Source organism: Lagenorhynchus albirostris, chromosome 3 (assembly GCF_949774975.1).
Source record: "Lagenorhynchus albirostris chromosome 3, mLagAlb1.1, whole genome shotgun sequence".
NCBI lineage: Eukaryota > Metazoa > Chordata > Mammalia > Artiodactyla > Delphinidae > Lagenorhynchus > Lagenorhynchus albirostris.
The window spans coordinates 49,395,506-49,405,795 of NC_083097.1; the positions used below are offsets into that span (position 1 = coordinate 49,395,506).

General features: G+C 40.6%; 1 non-coding gene across 1 annotated transcript; it reads right to left on the reverse strand.

Moving 5' to 3' along the window:
- Positions 1-7,681: 7,681 nt before the first annotated feature.
- On the reverse strand, positions 7,682-7,789 carry LOC132518998 (U6 spliceosomal RNA). Its single transcript, XR_009540102.1, has one exon. It is a non-coding gene; the product is annotated as a U6 spliceosomal RNA (small nuclear RNA).
- Positions 7,790-10,290: the final 2,501 nt, after the last annotated feature.

Here is a 10,290-nt window from a genome sequence, read left to right on the forward strand (position 1 = left end):
GAGCAGTTTTCTATTGAACACATAAGAGACTGATAATTTAAGATTTCAAAGTTTGACCTAACCTTGAGGAGGCTGGTCGTGGCCTATTTTGACAAACTACAGATAAAGCTACTGGTCACTATGGGAGGATAAATCTTTGCTTTGCCTGCCTTTCTTCCAGGATGACAAAAAGGGGCAGAATTTGAAGGAATACAGATTGGAAAGAGACTTGGAAAAATAATTATAATTTTATTTATTTTTAACATCTTTATTGGAGTATAATTGCTTTACAATGGTGTGTTAGTTTCTGCTGTATAACAAAGTGACTCAGCTATACATATACATATATCCCCATATCTCCTCCCTCTTGCATCTCCCTCCCGCCCTCCCTATCCCACCCCTCTAGGTGGTCACAAGGCACCGAGTTGATCTCCCTGTGCTATGCAGCTGCTTCCCACTAGCTATCTATTTTACATTTGGTAGTGTATATAAGTCCATGCCACTGTCTCACTTTGTCCCAGCTTACCGTTCCCCCTCCCTGTGTCCTCAAGTCCATTCTCTACTTCTGCGTCTTTATTCCTGTCCTGCCCCTAGGTTCTTCAGGACCTTTTTCTTTCTTTTTTTTTTAGATTCCATATATACGTGTTAGCATACAGTATTTGTTTTTCTCTTTCTGACTTCACTCTGATTGTGAAGTCACCATCCACCTCACTACAAATAACTCAGTTGAGTTTCTTTTTATGGTTGAGTGATATTCCATTGTATATACGTGGATGTGAATATATATATATATATTCACGTGAATATATATATTCCATTGTGTATACATTGATGTATATATATATACATATATATATTGTGTGTGTATATATATATATATTCACGTGAATATATATATATATTCCATTGTATATACATTGATATTCCATTGTCTATAGCTTTTTTATCCATTCATCTGTCGATGGACACTTAGGTGGCTTCCATGTCCTGGCTATTGTAAACAGAGCTGCAGTGAACATTGTGGTACATGACTCTTTGTGAATTGTGGTTTTCTCAGGGTATATGCTCAGTAGTGGGATTGCTGGGTCATATGATAGTTCTATTTTTAGTTTTTTGAGGAACCTCCATACTGTTCTCCATAGTGGCTGTATCAATTGACATTCCCACCAACAGTGCAAGAGGATTCCCTTTTCTCCACACCCTCTCCAGCATTTATTGTTTCTAGATTTTTTGATGATGGCCTTTCTGACTGGTGTGAGATGATATCTCACTGTAGTTTACATTTGCTTTTCTCTAATGATTAGTGATGTTGAGCATCCTTTCATGTGTTTGTTGGCAATCTGTATATCTTCTTTGGAGAAATGTCTCTTTAGGTCTTCTGCCCATTTTTGGATTAGGTTGTTTGTTTTTTTGATATTGAGCTACATGAGCTGCTTGTATATTTTGGAGATTAATCCTTTGTCCGTTGATTCCTTTGCAAATATTTTCTCCCATTCTGAGGGTTGTCTTTTCGTCCTGTTTATGGTTTCCTTTGCTGTGCAAAAGCTTTTAAGTTTCATTAGGTTCCATTTTTAAATTTTTATTTCCATTTCCCTAGGAGCGGGTCAAAAAGGATCTTGCTGTGATTTATGTCATAGAGTGTTCTGCCTATGTTTTCCTCTAAGAGTTTGATAGTGTCTGCCCTTACATTTAGGTCTTTAATCCGTTATGAGTTTATTTTTGCATATGGTGTTAGGGAGTGTTCTAATTTCATTCTTTTACATGTAGCTGTCCAGTTTTCTCAGCACCACTTATTGCAGAGGCTGTCTTTTCTCCATTGTATATTCTTGCCTCCCTTATCAAAAATAAGGTGATCATATGTGCGTGGGTTTATCTCTGGGCTTTCTATCCTGTTCCATTGATCTATCTTTCTGTTTTTATGCCAGTACCATACTGTCTTAATTACTGTAGCTTTGTAGTATAGTCTGAAATCTGGGATTCCTGATCCCACAGCTCCAGTTTTCTTTCTCAAGATTGCTTTGGCTATTTGGAGTCGTTTGTGTTCCATACAAATTGTGAAATTTTTTGTTCCAGTTCTGTGAAAAATGCCATTGGGAGTTTGATAGGATTGCATTGAATGTGTAGATTGCTTTGGGTAGTACAGTCATTTTCACAATGTTCATTCTTCCAATCCAAGAACATGGTATATCTCTCCATCTGTTTGTATCATTTTTCATTTCTTTCATCATTTCTTTCAGTTTTCTGCATACAGGTCTTTTGCCTCCTTAGGTAGGTTTATTCCTAGGTATTTTATTCTTTTTGTTGCAATGGTAAATGGGAGTGTTTTCTTAATTTCACTTTCATATTTTTCATCATTAGTGTATAAGAATACAAGAGATTTCTGTGCATTAATTTTGTATCCTACTACTTTACCAGGTTCATTGATTAGCTCTAGTAGTTTTCTGGTAGCATCTTTAGGATTCTCCATGTATAGTATCATGTCATCTGCAAACAGTCACAGCTTTACTTCTTTTCTGATTTGGATTCCTTTTATTTCTTTTTCTTCTCTGATTGCTGTGGCTAATCAACCTTGTCTTGCTCCTCATCTTAGAGGAAATGGTTTCAGTTTTTCACCATTGAGAATGATGTTGGCTGTGGGTTTGAAATATATGACCTTTATTATGTTGAGGTAAGTTCCCTCTATGCCTACTCTCTGGAGGGATTTTATCATAAATCAGTGTTGAATTTTGTCAAAAGCTTTTTCTGCATCTATTGAGATGATCATATGGTTTTTATCCTTCAGTTTGTTAATATGGTTTATCACATTGATTGATTTGCGTATATTGAAGAATCCTTGCATTCCTGGGATAAACCCCACTTGATCATGGTATATGATCCTTTTAATGTGCTGTTGGATTCTGTTTGCTAGTATTTTGTTGAAAATTTTTGCATCTATGTTCATCAGTGATATTGGCCTGTAGTCTTCTTTCTTTGTGACATCTTTGTCTGGTTTTGGTATCAGGGTGATGGTGGCCTCGTAGATGAGTTTGGGAGTGTTCCTCCCTCTGCTATATTTTGGAAGAGTTTGAGAAGGATAAGTGTTAGCTCTTCTCTAAATGTTTGATAGAATTCGCCAGTGAAGCCAGCTGGTCTGGGGCTTTTGTTTGTTGGAAGTTTTTTTTTTTTTTTTTTTTTTTTTGTGGTATGCAGGCCACTCACTGTTGTGGCCTCTCCCGTTGCGGAGCACAGGCTCCGGATGCGCAGGCTCAGCAGCCATGGCTTACGGGTCTAGTCGCTTTACGGCATGTGGGATCTTCCCGGACCGGGGCACGAACTCGTGTCCCCTGCATCGGCAGGTGGTCTCTCAACCACTGCGCCACCAGGGAAGCCCTGTTGGAAGTTTTTTAATCACAGTGTCAATTCAGTGGTTGTGATTGTTCTGTTTATTTTTTCTGTTTCTTCCTGGTTCAGTCTTGGAAGGTTTTGCTTTTCTAAGAATGTGTCCATTTCTTCCAGGTTGCCCATTTTATTGGCATGTAGTTGCTTGTAGTAATCTCTCATGGTCCTTTATATTTCTGCAGTGTTAGTTGTTACTTCTCCTTTTTCATTTCTAATTCTGTTGATTTGAGTCTTCTCCCTGTTTTTCTTGATGTGTCTGGCTAATGGTATATCAATTTTGTTTATCTTCTCACAGAACCAGCTTTTAGTTTTATTGATATTTGCTATCGTTTCCTTCATTTTTTTTCATTTATTTCTGATCTGATCTTTATGATTTCTTTCCTTCTGCTAACTTTGGGGGTTTTTGTTCTTCTTTATCTAATTGCTTTAGGTGTAAGGTTAGGTTGTTTATTTGAGACGTTTCTTGTTTCTTGAGGTAGGGTTGTATTGTGATAAACTTCCCTCTTAGAACTCTTTTGCTGCATCCCATAGGTTTTGGGTCATCGTGTTTTCATTGTCATTTGTTTCTAGGTATTTTTTTTTTAACATCTTTATTGGAGTATAGTTGCTTTACAGTGGTGTATCTAGGTATTTTTTGATTTCCTCTTTGATTTCTTCAGTGATCTCTTGGTTATTTAGTAGTATATTTTTTAGCCTCCATGTGTTTGTATTTTTTGCAGATTTTTTCCTGTAATTGATGTCTAGTCTCATAGCGTTGTGGTTGGAAAAGATACTTGAAATGATTTGAATTTCCTTAAATTTACCAAGGCTTAATTTTTGACCCAAGATATGATCTATCCTGGAGAATGTTCCATGAGCACTTGAGAAGAAAGTGTAATCTGCTGTTTTTGGATGGAATGTCCTATAAATATCAATTAAGTCCATCTATTTTTAATGTATCATTTAAAGCTTGTGTTTCCTTATTTATTTTCATTTTGGATGATCTGTCCATTGGTGAAAGTGGGGTGTTAAAGTCCCCTACTATGATTGTGTTACTGTCGATTTCTCCATTTATGGCTGTTAGCATTTGTCTTATGTATTGAGGTGCTCTCTTTTGGGTGCATAAATATTTACAGTTGTTATATCTTCTTCTGGATTGATTCCTTGATCATTTCGTTGTGTCCTTCTTTGTCTTTTGTAATAGTCTTAATTTTAAAGTTTATTTTTTCTGATATAAGAATTTCTTCTCCAGCTTTCTTTTGATTTACATTTGCATGGAATATCTTTTTCCATCCCCTCACTTTCAGTCTGTACGTGTCCCTAGGTCTGAAGTGGGTCTCCTGTAGACAGCATATATATGGGTCTTGTTTTTGTATCCCTTCAGCCAGTCTATGTCCTTTGGTTGGAGCATTTAATACATTTACATTTAAGGTAATTATTGATATGTATGTTCCTGTTACCATTTTCTTAATTTTTTTGGGTTTGTTGTTGTAGGTCTTTTCCTTCTCTTGTGTTTCCTGCCTATAGAAGTTCCTTAAGCATTTGTTTTAAAGCTGGTTTGGTGGTGATGAATTCTCTTAGCTTTTGCTTGTTTGTAAAGGTTTTCATTTCTCCATCGAATCTGAGTGAGATCCTTACTGAGTAGGGTAGTCTTGGTTGTAGGTGTTTCACTTTCATCACTTTAAATATGTCTTGCCACTCCCTCTGGTTTGCAGAGCTTCTGCTGAAAGCTCAGCTGTTAACCTTATGGGGATTCCCTTGTGTGTTATTTGTTGTTTTTCCCTTGCTGCTTTTAATACTTTTTGTTTGTATTTCATTTTTGATAGTTTTTTTTTTTTTTTTTTTTTTTTGCGGTACACGGGCCCCTCACCGCTGCGGCCCCTCCCGCCACGGAGCACAGGCTCCGGACGCGCAGGCCCAGCGGCCACGGCTCACGGGCCCAGCCGCTCCACGGCACGTGGGATCCCCCCGGCCCGGGGCACGAACCTGCGCCCCCCGCACTGGCAGGCGGACTCCCAACCACTGCGCCACCAGGGAGCCCTCATTTTTGATAGTTTGATTAATATGTGTTTTGGCGTTTTTCTCCTTGGATTTATTCTGTGTGGGACTCTCTGTGCTCCTTGGACCTGATTGATTCTTTCCTTTCCCACATTAGGGAAGTTTTCAACTGTAATCCCTTCAAATATATTCTCAGTCCCTTTCTTTTCCTCTTCTTCTTCTGGGACCCCTATAATTCGAATGTTGGTGCATTTAACGTTGTCCCAGTGGTCTGTAAGACTGTCCTCAATTCTTTTCATTCTTTTTTCTTTATTCTGCCTTGTGGTAGTTATTTCAACTATTTTGTCTTGCAGGTCACTTATCTGTTCTTCTGCCTCAGTGATTCTGCTATTTATTCCTTCTAGAGAATTTTTAATTTCATTTATCGTGTCATTCATCATTGTTTGTTTCATCTTTAGTTCTTCTAGGTCCTTGTTAAATGTTTCTTGCATTCTGTCCATTCTATTTCCAAGATTTTTGGATCATCTTTACTATCATTATTCTGAATTCTTTTTCAGGTAGACTGCCTATTTCCTCTTCATTTGTTAGGTCTGGTGGGTTTTTACCTTGCTCCTTCATCTGCTGTGTGTTTCTCTGTCTTCTCATTTTGCTTAACTTACTGTGTTTGAGGTCTCCTTTTTGCAGGCTGCAGGTCCGTAGTTCCCATTGTTTTTGGTGTCTGCTCCCATTGACTAAGGTTGGTTCAGTGGGTTGTGTAGACTTCCTGGTGGAGGGGACTAGTGCCTGTTCTCGTGGATGAGGCTGGCTCTTGTCTTTCTGGTGGGCAGGTCCACCTCTGGTGGTTTGTTTTGGGGTGTCTGTGAACTTATTATGATTTTAGGCAGCCTCTCTGCTAATGGGTGGACTTGTGTTCCTGTCTTGCTAGTTGTTTGGCATAGGGTATCAAGTCTTGGAGCTTGCTGGTCATTAAGTGGAGCTGGGTCTTAGTGTTGAGATGGAGATCTCTGGGAGCTTTCGCCGTTTGTTATTATGTGGAGACAGGAGGTCTTTGGTGGACCAATGTCCTGAACTTGGCTTTCCCTCTTCAGTGGCACAGGCCTGACACCCGGCTGGAGCAGCAAGACCCTATCAGCCACATGGCTTAAAAGAAAAGCTTGAAAAAAAGAAAGAAGGAAAGGAAGAAGAGGGCAACCAAATCAAAAAGAAAATCCACCAATGATAACAAGTGCTAAAAACTATACTAAAAAAATAACAAACAAAGAAACCCAGACAGAACCATAGAGCAAATGGTAAAAGCAAAGCTATACAGACAAAATCTCACAAAGAAGTATACACATACACACTCAGAAAAAGAGAAAAAGGAAAAAAAAATTTACCTATAAAAAAAAAGGAAGAGAGTAACCAAATCAATAAACAATTCTACCACTGATAATAAACTCTAAATACTAAACTAAGAGAAACATAAAACCAGAAACAAATTAGATGCGGAAAGCAAACCGCAAGTCTACAGTTGCTCCCAAAGTCCACCGCTTCAATTTTAGGATGATTCGTTGTCTGTTCAGATATTCCACACATGCAGGGTACATCAAGTTGATTGTGGAGATTTAATCCGCTGCTCCTGAGGCTGCTGGGAGAGATTTCCCTTTCTCTTTGTTTGCACAGTTCCTGGGGTTCAGCTTTGGATTTGGCCTCCCCTCTGTGTGTAGGTCTCCTGAGGGCGTCTGTTCTTCACTCAGACAGGATGGGGTTAAAGGAGCATCTGATTCGAGGGCTCTGGCTCACTCAGGCCGGAGGGTGGGAGGGGTACGGTTGTGGGAAAGCCTGCGGCAGCAGAGGCCGGCGTGACCTTTCACCAGCCGGAGGTTCACCGTGCATTCTCCCGGGGAATTTGTCCTTGGATCATGGGACCCTGGTAGTTGCGGGCTGCAGAGGCTCCCTGGAGGGGAGGTGTGGAGTGTGACCTGTGCTCGCACACAGGCTTCTTGGTGGCTGCAGCAGCAGCCTGAGCATCTCATGCCCAGCTCTGGGGTCCATGCTGATGGCTGCGGCTTGTGCCCGTCTCTGGAGCTCGTTTAGACAGTGCTCTGAATCCCCTCTCCTCGTGCACTAGGAAACAGTGGTCTCTTGCCTCTTAGGCAGGTCCAGACTTTTTCCCGGACTCCCTCCTGGCTAGCTGTGGCGCACTAGCCCCCTTCAGGCTGTGTTCGCGCAGCCAACCCCAGTCCTCTCCCTGGGATACGACCTCCGAAGCCGGAGCCTCAGCTCCCAGCCTCTGCCCGCCCTGGCGGGTGAGCAGACAAGCCTCTCAGGCTGGTGATTGCTGGTCGGCACCAATCCTCTGTGCGGGTGAAATATGGAACGCCTCACTAATTTGCGCATCATCTTTGCACAGGGACCATGCTAATCTTCTCTGTATCGTTCCAATTTTAGTATATGTGCTGCTGAAAGCGAGCACATAATTTTAATTTTAAAATTCATAAAATCTTTGTGAAATCTTTGTTGCCTGAGTCAGACTTGACCTTGTACTTATGTCTGATTCATATGGTGTGGTAACAAAGTTAATAACATCATCTAACATTCTACCTGCCTGATGACTTCCATATTCTTTTAAAATAGTGTACGTTTTCAAAAGAGTCATTAATATGGGCAGCCGACCCTGGCTTTTGCAGTCTCAAGGTACTATTATTCCATTTTTCTTCTGTCCTAAGATTGAGACCTTAGCCAAAATGACCCAGAAAAAGCCACCCAAATATTGAATTTGTTAATGAACTCCCCTTCCCATGATAGTTTTTATCATAATGAGAGAATATGAGCCAGTTCCATGATAATTGATAGGGCCATCCAGTTAAATATGGCAGACTAAGCACCTTTGCTACTTGTATTTATTTTTGTGAATACATGTATTCATCTCTGCTACTTTCCACAATCTCATGTATTTATCTTTGCTACTTTCTATAATCTCATGAGAAGGACAATAAAGAAATGAGTGTAAACTCGTAAGGACAGAAAACAGGAAAGGAGGGCTTCCCTGGTGGCGCAGTGGTTGAGAGTCCGCCTGCCAATGCAGGGGGCGTGAGTTCGTGTCCCGGTCCGGGAGGATCCCACATGCCGTGGAGCTGCTGGGCCTATGAGCCATGGCCGCTGGGCCTGCGCGTCCGGAGCCTGTGCTCCGCGACTGGAGAGGCCACAACAGTGAGAGGCCCGCGTACCACACACACACAAAAGAAGAAAACAGGAAAGGAGAAGACAGTAGGTAAGCCTTGTCAGAATTTTAGAATTTTCAAGATATGGAAACAACCTAAGCCCATGAATAATTAATGGATAAATAAAATGTGGTATATATGTATACAATGGAATAAAAATCAGCCATAAAAAGAAGGAAATCCTGCCATTTGTGAAAAAACATATGAACTTTGAGGACATAGAAGCAGAGCGTAGAATGGTGGTTGCCAGGGGTGGGGGTGGGGTGGGGTTAGGGAGATACTGGTCAAAGGGCACAAATTTTAGTTTTAAGATAAATAAGCTCTGGAGATCTAATGTAGAGCATGGTGACTATAGTTAGTAGTACTGTATTGTATACCTGAAATTTGCTAAGAGAGTAGATCTTCAATCTTGCCACACACATACAGACAAAGGTAGTTGTGTGAGGTGATGGATATATTCATTAAGTTGATTGTGGTAAGCATTTAAAAATATATACATATATCACATAATTACATTGTAGACCTTAAATATATGCAATTTTTTATCAATCCTACCTCAATAAAGTCGGAAAAAAAATATAAAAAGCAAATCTTACAAAAAAATTTTAGAACTGTGGCTGTCTGATATAGCAGCCGTTAACCACATGGGGCTACTTACATTTCAGTTGCTTAAAATTAAATAAAAATTTTAAAATTTAGTCATTCAATTCTATTAGCTAACGTTTTAAGTGCTCAGTAGCTACATGTGGCTACCATGTTGTACAGCATAGATATGGAACATTTCCGTTGTGGCAGAAAGTTCTATTGGACAGTGTTGTTTAAAGGATGGAAAGTAAACAGACAAACAGGAACTGAGTTAGGTTTCTCTACTATGTGCCTACATGCGTGTAGTGGGTTGAATGGAGGCTCCCCAAAAGGTATGTCCGTGTCCTAATTCCAGAACTGGTGAATGTGATCTCACTGGGAAAAGACCCTTTACAGATGTAATTAAGTTAAGGATCATGAGATGAGATCATCCTAGATTACTGGGTGGATCCTCATTCCAATGATAAGTGTCATAAGAAAGGAGAGAAGGTGATGTGAAAATGGAGGAAGCAACTGGTCTTTGGCTGCCATGGGCCAAGTAATTCCTGGAGCCATCAGAAGCTGGAAGAGGCAAGGAAGGATCCTCCCCTGGATTTTTCAGAGGGAGCCCTGCTGACTCCTCAGGTTTGGCCTTCTGGCCTCCAGAACTGTGACGAAATAAATTTCTGTGGTTTTAACCCACCAATTTTATGATGATTTTTTATAGCAGCCCTAGGAGAATAATAGATGGGGGAGGTCAAGAAGACTAAGTGTTTACTAAATGAAGAGTGTGAACCAGAAAGGCTCCAGAATGAGAGAAACTAGGCATGCATGAGGGCAGGACCAAGGTGCCTTCCTGTGAGAATCTGAGAGTAAGACTTTAATCCAAAAAGGGGAATTTATTAACAGAGTATCCCACAGATCATAAGGGTATCTCTTAGAGAAGAAGGGTTTTACATGGGCCAGACATCCCAAACTATGGCTAGGCATCCCCCTGCCCCCACTCAGAACCAAGAGCATCAGATCTGTCTTGTCCCAGGGGGCAGAGGGATAGTTGGTGTTATCTTAGCTGTGGACTGAAGTACCAACTGACCTCATCCCCTGAGCACTTGGTTTCCTGAATGTTTATTTCTTCCTCTAGAGTTTTAGAGAAATTTTGCACTGTGCCTGATCCCTTCTTTGCTTCCTG